Source organism: Chlorocebus sabaeus, chromosome 16 (assembly GCF_047675955.1).
Source record: "Chlorocebus sabaeus isolate Y175 chromosome 16, mChlSab1.0.hap1, whole genome shotgun sequence".
NCBI lineage: Eukaryota > Metazoa > Chordata > Mammalia > Primates > Cercopithecidae > Chlorocebus > Chlorocebus sabaeus.
In genome coordinates, this window is record NC_132919.1 from 68,800,763 (window position 1) to 68,810,035 (window position 9,273).

Genomic DNA, 9,273 nt, shown 5'->3' on the forward strand with positions numbered 1-9,273 from the left:
CGCCTGGGTTCAAGCAATTCTCCTGCCTCAGGCTCCCGAGTAGTTGGGATCACAGTCACCCATCACCACGCCCAGCTAATTTTTGTATTTTTAGTAAAGACAGGGTTTCACCATGTTCACCAGACTGGTCTCGAACTCCTGACTTCAGGTGATCCACCTGCCTCAGCCTCCCAAAGTGTTGGGTTTACATGCGTGAGCCACCACTCCCGCCCTAAGAGAATAGATTTTAAGTGTTCTCACCAAAATAAATGATAGGATTGTGAGGTAATGCATATGTTAATTAGCTAGATTGAGCCATCCCACAATGTATACATATTTCAGAACTTCATGTACATGATAAATATATACAATTTTTTTTTGTTTTGAGACATAGTCTCACTCTGTTGCCCAGGCTGGAGTGCAGTGGTGTAATCTCGGCTCACTGCAGCCTCCGCATCCCTTCAAGCGATTCTCCTGCCTCAGCCTATTGAGTAGATGGGATTACAGGCGCCCGCCACCACGCCCAGCTAATTTTTATATTTTTAGTAGAGACAGGGTTTCAGCATGATGGCCAGGCTGGTCTTGAACTCCTGACCTCAGGTGATCCGCCCACCTTGGCCTCCCAAAGTGCTGGGATTACAGGCATGAGCCATCGTGCCTGGCCTACAATTTTATATGTATCAATTAAAATTAATTAGTTAATTATTTATTTTTATTTTTTTTTGAGACGGAGTCTCGCTCTGTCGCCCAGGCTGGAGTGCATTGGCAGATCTCAGCTCACTGCAAGCTCTGACTCCCAGGTTTACGCCATTCTCCTGCCTCAGCCTCCCGAGTAGCTGGGACTACAGGTGCCTGCCACCACACCCAGCTAGTTTTCTGTATTTTTTTAGTAGAGACGGGGTTTCACCGTGTTAGCCAGGATGGTCTCGATCTCCTGACCTCGTGATCCACCTGTCTCGGCCTCCCAAAGTGCTGGGATTACAGGCTTGAGCCACCGTGCCCGGCTTAATTAATTATTTAAAAGGCCAAGTGTTTAAGAAAAGAAGGGAGGAATCAACATTTTCTTCTGTGAAAATTCAAGTTCTCCCTTTCATAATACATAACTTGTGTTGACTTGTGCATATGATACATAATCACAGAATTCATTTGTTTATATGACAGATGTTTATTGAGAGTGTAGTGTGTGCCAAGCATTGTACCCAGCACTGGGGCCACAATGGTGAGTAATCTGGGTGTGGTCCCTGTTACAGCATTTACAGCTGTGGAGAAGGAAGATAAGAAAGAAACAATCAAATACATGTAAAATTATAAATTCTGTTGAATCTGAGAGGAAGAGAGCAAGTAAACTAATAGAGAATAATGGGAGGAAGAGGGTAGGAGAGGGTAGTGGTGGTGTCAAAGGAAGCTGGGGGAGGATTTAAGTTTTCTCATAATTTCCAGCATCCAGGCCATCTGAAATAAAGCCAACATTAATAGACAACACAGTTTTTGTTTTTTGAGATGGAGTCTCGCTCTTTCACCCAACCTGGAGTGAAGTGGCACAATCTCAGCTCACTGCAACCTCTGCCTCCCGGGTTCAGTGATTCTCCTGGCTCAGCCTCCCAAGTAGCTGGGACTACAGGTGCGCACCACCACACCCAGCTGATTTTTTGTATTTTTAGTAGAGACAGGGTTTCACTGTATTAGCCAGGATGGTCTCAGTCTCCTGACCTCAGGATCCACCTGCCTCGGCCTCCCAAAGTGCTGGGATTACAGGCGTGAGCCACTGCACTCAGCCGACAACACAGTTTTTAGACAAGTGTGAGACAAAGTAGCAAACATAAGCCACCTTTGCCCATTTCTGCTTGCCAGCATAATTTTCCAAAGCTTCTGACTCTGTGAAGACCTGCAGCTCTCCAGAAAGACGCTTTGAAGACAACAAAACAGAACACACAGCCCCCACGTCTCTTGTCCTCTTGCCTGAGTCACTGCATTCCTTAAAAGATGAATGACCCCCAGCCTGGGCAACATGGTGAAACCTTGTCCCTACAAAAAAAATACAACAATTAGCTGGGCGTGATGGTGTGCACCTGTAGTCTCAGTCTCAGTTATTCGGAAGGCTGAGGTGGGAGGATCACCTGAACCTGGGAGGTCGAGGCTGCAGTGAGCCATGACTGTGCTACTGCATGCCAGCCTGGGTGATGGAGTGAGACCCTGTCTCAAAAAAAAAAAAAAAAAAAAATGGCCTTAATCCCTCACTTCTCCTACACATAAAATGACATCTGACGGGGTTAGTGATGATACCTCTGTGATCCAGGACCAGATGTACTCTGACACACAAACCTTGCTGTGATTCTGCTTTCATGTAATTCTGAGCAAGTCAGATGGGATTTTGCATATACAGAACCTCCACCCCTGTATATAAGCAGGGGTCTGAAACACTGGGCCAGAGCCTGCTCCTAGGCTAGAGGCCTCAATCTATAGTCCTTAGTAAGACTTCTGAATAAAGTTAACTTTAATTCTTTAAAACCTTGATATTTTTCTTTACTTGACAGAAGTCTGCTGGTTTCCCTTCCAATCACATGGCCATGCCTAAGCATCCCTCTTTTTTTTTTTTTTTTTTTTTTTTTTGAGACAGGGTATCCCTGTGTCACCCAGGCTGGAGTACAGTGTACAGTGGTGTGATCGTGGCTCACTGCAGCCTTGACCTCCTGGGCTCAAGCAATTCTTCCACCTCAGCTGCCTGAGTAGTTGGGACTACAGGCATATGCCACCATATTTGCCTAATTTTTAAAATTTTTGTAGAGACAGGGGTCTCACTATGTTGCCCAAGCTGGTCTAGAACTATGTTCAAGTAATCCTCCTGCTTCAGTCTCCCAAAGTGCTGAGATTATGGCCGGGTGTAGTGGTTCACACCTGTAATCCCAGCACTTTGGGAGGCTGAGGCAGGAGGATCGCTTGAGGTCAGGAGTTCAAGACCAGCCTGGCCAACATAGTGAAACCCCGTTTCTACTAAAAATACAAAAATTAGCTGGGCAAGGTGGTGTGCACCTGTAGTCCCAGCTACTCGAGAGGATGAGGCAGGAGAATCGTTTGAACCTGGGAGGTGGAGGTTGCAGTGAGCCAAGATAATGCCATTGCACTCCAGCCTGGGTGACAGAGTGAGACTCCATCTCAAACAAATAAACCCAAAGTGCTGAGATTACAGGCATGAGCCACTGCACCCAGCCTTCAGCCTTTTCTCTTTTTTTTTTTTTTTTTTGAGACAGAGTCTTGCTCTGTTGCCCAGGCTGGAGTGCAGTGATGCCATCTCGGCTCACCACAACTTCCGCCTCCCGGGTTCAAGCAATTCTCCTGCCTCAGCCTCCTGAGTAGTTGGGACTACAGGTGTGCACTACCATGCCCGGCTAACTTTTGTATTTTTAGTACAGATGGGGTTTCACTATGTTGGCCAGGCTGGAATCGAACTCCTGACCTCGTGATCTGCCTGCCTTGGCCTCCCAAAGTGCTGAGATTGCAGGTGTGAGTCACTGCGCCCATCCTAGCCTTTTCTTTATAGAAATTCTAGAACTGTGAATTGTCTGCCAGTCACAGAAGATGACCATTGTCTTGGGGTTACTGGATTCATCAATGAATGATACATATGTTGGGCACCTTTTATGTGGCAGTTACAGAGAAGCAAAGAATAAGACTGACATGAAACTTGCTTGTGTCACTTTACACTCCAGGAGCCTCTTCCATCACTGCTAAACCATTTCTTCTGACCCCATGAGGCCAACTTTTCTTCCCTTTAGCAGAAAGTAAACCCTTTGTTAGACCTCAGCAGAAGATGGTGACCAAGGCATAACAGCCTGAAAGAGACCTCATGAAGACAAACAAGAAGATATTATTGATAAAATCTCTGTCAAGGCCAGGCGCAGTGGCTCACGCCTGTAATCCCAGCACTTCGGGAGGCCGAGGCAGGCAGATCCCCCCCTGAGGTCAGGAGTTCAAGACTAGCCTGGTCAACATGGCGAAACCTCGTCTCTACTAAAAATACAAAATTTAGCTGGTGTGGTGGCGGGCGCCTATAATCTCAGCTACCTGGGAGGCTGAGGCTGAAGAATCGCTTGAACCCAGGAGGCAGAGGTTGCAGTGAGCCAAGATCACGCCACTGCACTCCTACTCTTGGGCAACAAGAGCGAAGCTCCATCTTGAAACGAAACAAAACAAAACAAAACAAAATAAAACAAAACACCTCTGTCAGTTGCAATTCTAAATAGTGAAAAGCCGACTTCAAACCACTGTATAATTTTTATTATTGTTCAGCATCATTTAATTATTGGTTGGCATTAAACCAACACTTATATAGTTCTCCCAGGCATTGTTGTGAGCACATTACAAAAATTAACTCATTTAATCGTCATAACAACCCCCATGAAATAGGTCTTTTTTTATTTTTATGTTTATTTTTATTTTTTGAGACAGAGTCTCACTGTGTCGCCCAGGCTGGAGTGCTGTGGTGCGATCTCGGCTCACTGCAAGCTCCACTTCCCAGGTTCACGTCATTCTCCTGCCTCAGCCTCCCAAGTATCTGGGAATACAGGCGCTCGCCACCATGCCCAGCTAATTTTTTGTTTTTTAGTAGAGACAGGGTTTCACCTGTTAGCCAGGATGGTCTTGATCACCTGACTTCATGATCCACCCTCCTTGGCCTCCCAAAGAGATGGGATTACAGGCGTGAGCCACTGCACCTGGCCGAAATAGGTCTTAATGTCATCCCCATTTCACAACTGAGGATACTGAGACACCAAGAGAAGGAGTTTGCCTAAAGTCACTCAGTAAATGGAAGGGCACATCTTTGAACTAGCAACCTGGCTCCCGAGTCCACTCACCTAACCCCTGTGCGCCGTGGCCTCTCAGTAGTATGTCTAACGTACTTAAAAAGAGCACACACTGCACTTACATATGTTTTTGTTTAACTTGTGGACAAAGACTTATGGATAGGTGCAAAAAATAAATCCTCTTTTGCAACCTAGAACTCATTGTTCAGTATGAGTTTTGATATATATAAGAAGGGATATTTTGATACCTGAGACAGTTAATTTATGGGAGTATTGATAGCCATAAAGTTTGGTTCCAGGCCAGGCACAGTGGCTCATGCCTGCAATCCCCACACTAAGTGGGAGTGTTGCTTTAAGCCAGGCGTTCAAGACCAGCCTGGGCAAGAAAGTAACACCTCATCTCCATAAAAATTTGAAAATTAGCTGGGTATCACGGCATGTGCCTGTGGTTGCAGCTACTCAGGAAGCGGAGGCTAGGGGAAGAGGATTGAGCCCAGGAGCTGGAGGGTGCACTGACCTTTGATGGCACCACTGTACTCCAGCCTGGGTAACAAAGACAGACCCCGTCTCTTAATAATAATAAAAAAAAAGGTTGATTCTAGGACTGTAGAATAGATAAACAGCATGGGATATGAGCGAAATCCTCAGCTGTATTAATTTTGTATTCCAATTTCATGTTGACTTGATACATAAAATGGCTTTTTGTTTCAAAGGCTTTTATCTTGAGAACATGATGTCTGGAGTTAAAGGTATTGGCATATTCCACACATCTGTACTATTCTTGAGTGCGATCGCTTAGGAATGAATATGATTTGAACTCGTTCATGTTTAGAGAGGGTGTCAAACTGAGAACCAGGCAGATCCACCTACACTAAAAATGACCTTAAATTGGTTGAAGAAATTAGATCCTGTGGCCAGGCACGGTGGCTCACGCCTGTAATCCCAACACTTTGGGAGGCCAAGGTAGGCGGATCATGAAGTCAAGAGATCAAGACCATCCTGGCCAACATGTTGAAACCCCTTCTCTACTAAAAACACAAAAATTAGCCGGGTGTGGTGGGGCACGCCTGTAATCCCAGCTGCTCGGGAAGCTGAGGCAGGAGAATCATTTGAACCCGGGAGGGGGAGGTTGCAATGAGCCAAGATCATGCCACTGCACTCCAGCCTAGCAATAGAGTGAGACTCCATTAAAAAAAAAGAAATTAGATCCCAAAGATTCTTGGTGAATTTTGAAGTCTTCTTCAGTATATCCATATGAAAAGGAGATGACAGAAGCAAAATAAAATAATTATGGGCTGACAGGACAACTGGATTAAAATAAGCATCCGTTTCACTAAAAAGGGCTAACTTGAAGATAAATATTTTGGCTCCAGTTCTTTAGAGGATCTAAAGTGACCTTGATGGACAGTGGAAGAAATCACAACACAAATGGAATTCCCTGAATAAAAACTGATTGACTTAAAAAAAAGAGCACACAAATGATTTATGACTGATAGCTGTTCTATTTTATAACGGCTAGATCTCTCAGGGTTAAATAAGTAATTTTAGGACTTGGGGCATTTAAGGATATTGAGGCTGTCTTGTGCTGTTGGTAAGGAAAAATAACCAAATAAGCAAGTTATAAATAGAAGTAAAAACTTCTATTGTAATGTTACCATGTAGTCTCTAATTTTACCTCTGTTCAGGCAGGTAGGCGTATTAAAATGCTGGAACTGAAAAGCTGGAGGTTTATTCTTTATGGGGTCTGAAAGCTATGCCCCAGTCCCCTATATATAATGCTAAGCCTGTTCGTCTCCCCCATTTTGTTACTCAGGGCTCGATCTCAGTGGAGACAGTGTTACATGAGTTTCACTAACACTGCTAGAAAGTGTGTTTTTCCTGTTTTTGGAACCTCGGTGGGGGTGAACTGGGCATTTCCACTTGGCTTGGAAAAGGCTGAAAATCTGCCTTGGTGAAAAAGTTTAGCTGCATAATTTTTCTTTGTTTTATCATTGCCTCCTGTCACCAGCAAAATTAACCCATCCTGAAGTTTTGCATGAAAACAATTTTTAAATAATCAATTAAGAACATTAAACATTTATTTTTTGACAAGTTTTGCTCTGTTACCCAGGCTAGAGTGCAGTGGCACAACATAGGTCACTGTAACCTTGAACTCCCACGCTCAATCTATCCTCCTGCCTCAGCCCCCGGAGTAGCTGAAATTATAGGCTCACATCACTATGTCCAGCTAATTTAAAAAGTTTTTTTTGTGGGATGAGGTCTCTCTCTGTTGCCCAGGCTGGCCTCAAACTCCTGGGTTCAAGTGATCCTCTCACGTCAGTTTCTCAAGTAGCCAGGACTGTAACTGGGCACCACCACACCCGGCTCTTTATTTACTTATTTAGAGGTATTAAAACAATTTTGAATTTCTTCTGCTCATGTAATTTTCTTCCTGCCCCAGACCAGAATCCTTTAGCAGTCTCAGTCTCAAAACCCAGGCACCATCCTTTGCAATTTAACAGCAGAGGGTGCTGTGAGCCTGTGGCTGCCAAGGCCTCCGCCAGAAGAAAAAGATGAAAGAGCCCCTCATTCAGCCAGCCTGGAAGTAGGCTTCTGGTTGTTCTGTTCCCATGTGGCTTCGGATGACTTGCCCATGCGATGTGGAGTATGGCGTTTCCCAAAACGCAAGCAGGAAATCAAGGGACAAGCTGTGGCCTTCTGGAAATTATCTCTATTTTTGACGAGTTTCAGTTCTTCTCCAATTAAATTGATGCTTGATATTTTGTGCATTTAACTCCATCATTCTAGCCAAACTGGCGATTTCTCTCTCTCTCCTTTTTTTTTTTTTTTCTGAGACAGAGTCTTGCTCTGTTGCCTAGCCTGGAGTGCAGTGGCGCGATCTTGGTTCACTGCAACCTCTGCCTCGTGGGTTCAAGCGATTCTCAGCCTCCTGAGCAGATGGGATTACAGGTGTCCACCACCATGCCTGGCTAATTTTTGTATTTTTAGTAGAGACAGGGTTTCGCCATGTTGGCCAGGCTGGTCTCGAGCTCCTGACCTCAAGTGATCCAACTGCCTCTGCCCCCCAAAGTGCTGGGATTATAGGTATAAGGCACCATGCCTGGCCTTTTTTGAGACAGGATCTCGCTGTCACTCAGGCTGGAGTGCAGTGGCATGATCTTGGCTCACTGTAACCTCTGCCTCCTGGGCTCATGCGATCCTTCGTCAGCCTCCAGAGTAGCTGGGACCTCAGGGGCAAACCACCACGCCTGGCTAATTTTTGTATTTTTTTCTTTGAGACGGAGTCTTGCTCTTTTGCCCAGGCTGGAGTGCAGTGGTGCAATCTCAGCTCACTGCAACCTCTGCCTCCCAGGTTCAAGCGATTCTCCTGCCTCAGCCTCCTGAGTAGCTGGGACTACAGGCGCGTATCACCACGCCCGGGTAATTTTTTGTATTTTTAGTAGAGATAGGGTTTCACCATATTGGCCAGGCTGGTCTGGAACTGCTGACCTTGTGACCCAGCTGCCTCAGACTCCCGAAGTGCTGAGATTACAGGCATGAGCCACTGCACCCGGCCTCAGTTTTCTTTTTTAAGCTGAGGTTTGAATGTTAAATCCAGGTTCTCTCTCACCTTTTCTCCATTTTTCCTGAAATTCCAGATCCTTAACTCATTCTCCCCCTCCCCCCAGCTAGTTGTCTTCCTTTAGCCATTTCACCTCTTGATGGTTGACAGAAAGCAACAATGATGCTCTACATTTCTGGCTAGTTCAGTTATACTTTGCTCTAAGCAGATTTGCTTTATAAGAATCTAGATGTTCCCCATGCCACCCAGGCTGGTTTCTGTGTGGTTTCTTAGCCACTGTGAGAGAAGCATATAGGGATGCAGAGTGAGCTTGGGCAACATATGAGCAAAACTGGGCTGCAAAGTCTGGCTTCTGTTGGCATCAACAGTCGCCCGGGCTATAAATATTGACAAGATTCTTGACACGAACGAAACAGAGATACTGGTAGACACACGACAAACAAACAACATTTGATTTGATTCCATTTGTTGCATGAATTCCAGGAAAGTAAAAGAACAATTCAAGAAAGAGGAACATATAGGATATAGGAAAGAGTGAAACTGACCGAGGACTGCAGATAAAGACACTGCAACATAACAGCTGCTTTATGTGATGATGAATGTTGAAGTCCTCAGTGAGCTGCAGGCATTAAGTCTTGTCTTCTGGCCGGGCACAGCGGCTGACGCCTATAATCCCAGCACTTTGGGAGGCCGAGGCGGGTGGATCACGAGGTCAGGAGATCGAGACCATCCTGGCTAACACGGTGAAACCCTGTCTCTACTAAAAATACAAAAAATTAGCTGGGCGTGGTGGTGGGAGCCTGTAGTCCCAGCTACTCGGGAAGCTGAGGCAGGAGAATGGCGTGAACTCGGGAGGCGGAGCTTGCAGTGAGCCGAGATCGCGCCACTGCACTCCAGCCTGGGCAACAGAGTGAGACTCCGTCTCAAAAA

The 9,273-nt window shown here is 45.6% G+C and overlaps 1 non-coding gene across 1 annotated transcript; it reads left to right on the plus strand.

Moving 5' to 3' along the window:
- Positions 1–4,894: 4,894 nt before the first annotated feature.
- Positions 4,895–5,022, plus strand: LOC119622226 (small nucleolar RNA SNORA40). The gene has a single exon (XR_005238897.1). It is a non-coding gene; the product is annotated as a small nucleolar RNA SNORA40 (small nucleolar RNA).
- Positions 5,023–9,273: the final 4,251 nt, after the last annotated feature.